The sequence below is a fragment of the Bison bison genome, unplaced genomic scaffold (genome assembly GCF_000754665.1).
Source record: "Bison bison bison isolate TAMUID 2011002044 unplaced genomic scaffold, Bison_UMD1.0 scf7180017864325, whole genome shotgun sequence".
In the NCBI taxonomy this organism is placed as follows: Eukaryota; Metazoa; Chordata; class Mammalia; order Artiodactyla; family Bovidae; genus Bison; species Bison bison.
In genome coordinates, this window is record NW_011494897.1 from 2,882,055 (window position 1) to 2,886,352 (window position 4,298).

Consider the following 4,298-nt stretch of genomic DNA (forward strand, 5'->3'; position numbering starts at 1 on the left):
CAAAACAAAACAAAAAAAACATTTTTCCAGTTATTCCGGGAAATGGGTTCCCAGTGCTGGCCAACTCCCTTTTTTCTTGATCCTCCTTCTCAAGGAAGTAACAATCACTGGAATTGGTATTCATGTTATTTTTTTCCTCCTGTCTCTAATTTCTCATTAATATTTTGTCAGGAAAACAGCTTTTACCTTTACTCCTTTATTCTGAAAATTTATTTCAAGAGCCCATTATTTTTCACTGGAATATTTTTCTGTGGTTTGGCATATAATCCTTTCACTCACTGCTAAAGCTAAAATCTTTTGCCTTGCTTCTACTTATTTTTACATATGGCACCTCCAAACCCTTGTACTAGCTTTCTATACATTTTTTGAAGGCTTTCTTCATATAAAAATTTTATATCCCTTTCCCCACTTTACTGTAGTGACCTGTATTATTCTTACTGTGCTTAGTTTTAGCTTGAAACATTTTCAAATGCTGGATCTTTAACAGTTTTTTAAATGTATTTCATCTTTATATAGTAGGCTTTCCAGGAACCTGCAGAAAACCAGATTGGGGTCTTCTGTCTTTCTTTAAAAGTCAGTTCTCTAAATATTCCCAACATATTTGGAACTGGCTATTGGACACATACTTAGTTATCTTATGTATATTTTCCTAAAAGTTGGATAAAATATATTTATGTTTCTCTTTTCTTGTGGTTTCTTGACCTCAAATACTTTTTAACATAATGTAAAATCAGGCCTCTGAAGCTTGCGTTTTCTCAGTCTAGCTGTTACCATAGCTTTTTGAAATGCTTCTTCTAGTGAGCAGAAATATGTGGGCTCATCATGAGTTTGAGTAAGCTCCAGGAGTTGGTGCTGGACAGGGAAGCCTGGAGTGCTGCAGTCCATGGGGTCACAAAGAGTCAGACACGACTGAGTGACTGAACTGAACTGATTCTTACCCAGGGATACTTTAAAATGAAAAAAGAAAAAACTTAACACATGCTAAAAGTAAGAGCTATATTCCTATGAGGTAATTGAGAGGCCAATTGAAACTGTTTACTTCAGACTGGGACTTGAACCCACATGCTGAAACTCAAACACAGCTGAAATCCAGTTTGGGACTCGAACCCACGTGGCTAGGACTCAAACCCAGCCAAAATCCTGCTTGGGACTCGAAACCCACATGGCTGGGACTCGAACCCAGCCCAAAACCACAGTGCCTGGTTTCAGGGCCTAGTGAAGCTTGGGTTCTTGATCACTCATCACAGAAAGAATTCAATCAAAGACAAAGTGATAGGTAAGATATGGATTTATTCAGATTCAGAGAGAAGTGCACTCCATAGACAGAATGTGGGCCATCACAGAGGGCGAGTGTGGTCTCAAAATGTGCTGTGGTTAGTTTTTATAGGCATATGAGTGAGAGGATTCAGTTCAGTTCAGTTCAGTTGCTCAGTCCTGTCCGACTCTTTGCGACCCCATGGACTGCGGCATTCCAGGCCTCCCTGTCCATCACCAACTCCTGGAGTTCACTCAAACTCATGTCCATTGAATTGGTGATGCCATCCAACCATCTCATCCTCTGTCGTCCTCTTCTCCTCTCACCTTCAATCTTTCCCAGCATCAGGGTCTTTTCCAATGAGTCCTTTGCATCAGGTGGCCAAAGTATTGGAGTTTTAGCTTTAGCATCAGTCCTTCCAATGAACACCCAGGACTGATCTCCTTTAGGATGGACTGGTTGGATCTCCTTGCAGTCCAAGGCACTCTCAAGAGTCTTCTCCAACACCACCGTTCAAAAGCATCAATTCTTCAGCACTCAGCTTTCTTTATAGTCCAACTCTCACATCCATACATGACCCCTGGAAAAACCATAGCCTTGACTAGATGGACCTTTGTTGACAAAGTATTGTCTCTGCTTTTTAATATGCTGTCTAGGTTGGTCATAACTTTTCTTCCAAGGAGTACACATCTTTTTATTTCATGGCTGAAATCACCATCTGCAGTGATTTCAGAGCCCCCCTAAAATAAAGTCTCTCACTGTTTCCATTGTTTCTCCATCTATTTGCCATGAAGTGATGGGACCAGATCCCATGAGCTTAGTTTTCTGAATGTTGAGTTTTAAGCCAACTTTTTCACTCTCCTCTTTCACTTTCATCAAGAGGCTTTTTAGTTATTCTTCACTTTCTGCCATAAGGGTGGTGTCTGCATATCTGAGGTTATTGATATTTCTCCCGGCAATCTTGATTCCAGCTTGTGCTTCTTCCAGCCCAGTGTTTCTCATGATGTATTCTCATATAAGTTAAATAAGCAGGGTGACAATATACAGCCTTGATATACTCCTTTTCCTATCTGGAACCAGTCTGTTGTTCCATGTCCAGTTCTAAATGTTGCTTCCTGACCTGCATATGGGTTTCTCAAGAGGCAGGTCAGGTGGTCTGGTATTGCCATCTCTTTCAGAATTTTCCACAGTTTATTGTGATCCACACAATCAAAGGCTTTGGCATAGTCAACAAAGCAGAAATAGATGTTTTTCTGGAACTCTTGCTTTTTCAGTGATCCAGTGGATGTTGGCAATTTGATCTCTGGTTCCTCTGCCTTTTCTAAAACCAGGTTGAACATCTGGAAGTTCACGGTTCATGTGTTGTTGATGCCTGGCTTGGAGAATTTTCATCATCACTTTACTAGTGTGTGAGATGAGTGCAATTGTGCGGTTGTTTGAGCATTGTTTGGCATTGCCTTTCTTTGGGATTTGTATGAAAACTGACTTTTTCCAGTCCTGTGGCCACTGCTGAGTTTTCCAAATTTGCTGGCATATTGAGTGCAGTACTTTCACAGCATCATCTTTTAGGATTTGAAATAGTTCAACTGGAATTCCATGTTCTCCACTAGCTTTGTTTGTAGTGATGCTTCCTAACTATTTTTGGGAAGGGGCATGGATTTCCAGAATTTGGGCCACCACCCACTTCTTGGTCTTTTGGCGGTGCCTTGGAACTGTCATGGCATCTCTGGGTGTGTCATTTCACTTGTTGGTTGAAGACCAAGGTCTAGTTTTGTCTGCCATCTTGGTCCCATTTGATTCAAATCCGTTTTCATTGTGTCCTTGGGCTATGTCATTCTTTCAAAAGTTGTGCCCTGCCCCTTTCCCTCCTGTTACACAATGACTACAGAAAATTTCCCAAATAGTACGGAGGGGGATCAGATTTAGGCTAAAAGAAAATAGAAAGCCAAGAAAGAGTTTAACTAAAGAACTTAAAAATATAATAAAGATTCTTGCACTTCATTAAAAAGACCTCTGAAGTAAACAAACCAAAAACAAAACAAGGACAAAAAACTTTATTTGTTTAAGAAAGTCATCATCCTGGTACTTTTTATTTAATTTGAGGATAGTTGTTTACAATATTGTGTTAGCTGGGTTCTGTCATATATCAATATGAATCGGCCATAGGTATACATATGTCCCCTCCCTCCTGAACCTCTGTCCCATCTCCCACCTCGTCCCACCCCTCTAGGTTGTCTCAGAGCACCAGATTTGAACTCCCTGCATCATACAGCAAATTTCCTCAAGCTGTCTATTTTACTTATGGTAATGTATATTTTTCAGTTCCACTCTCAGTTCGTCCCACCCTCTCCTTCCCCAAATGTGTCTACAAGTCTGTGCTTTAGGTCTGCATCTCCATTCGGTTCAGTTCAGTTCAGTCGCTCAGTCATGTCCGACTCTTTGTGACCCCATGAATTACAGCACCTCCCTGTCCATCACCAACTCCCAGAGTTTACCCAAACCCACGTCCATCGAGTCAGTGATGCCATCCAGCCATCCATCCTCTGTCGTCCCCTTTTCCTTCTGCCCCCAATCCCTCCCAGCATCAGAGTCTTTTCCAATGAGTCAACCTTTTGCAGGAGGTGGCCAAAGTACTGGAGTTTCAGCTTTAGCATCATTCCTTCCAAAGAAATCCCAGGGCTGATCTCCTTTTGAATCTCCTTGCAGTCCATGGGACTCTCAAGAGCCTTCTCCAACACCACAGTTCAAAAGCATCAATTCTTTGGCACTCAGCTTTCTTCACAGTCCAACTCTCACATCCATACATGACCACTGGAAAAACCATAGCCTTGACTAGATGGGCATTTGTTGGCCAAGTAATGTCTCTGCTTTTTAATATGCCATCTAGGTTGGTCATAACTTTCCTTCCAAGGAGTAAGCATCTTTTAATTTCATGGCTGCACTCACCATCTGCAGTGATCTTGGGGCCCAAAAAACAAAGTCTGACACTGTTTCCACTGTTTCCCCATCTATTTCCCATGAAGTGATGGGACCGGATGCCATG

At 41.6% G+C, this 4,298-nt stretch overlaps 1 long non-coding RNA gene across 1 annotated transcript in view; it reads left to right on the plus strand.

Annotated features, from left to right (window-relative positions):
- The window catches only part of LOC104998203, a 69,439-nt gene that overhangs the window by 38,347 nt on the left and 26,794 nt on the right, over nucleotides 1-4,298 (plus strand). The window lies entirely within an intron of this gene.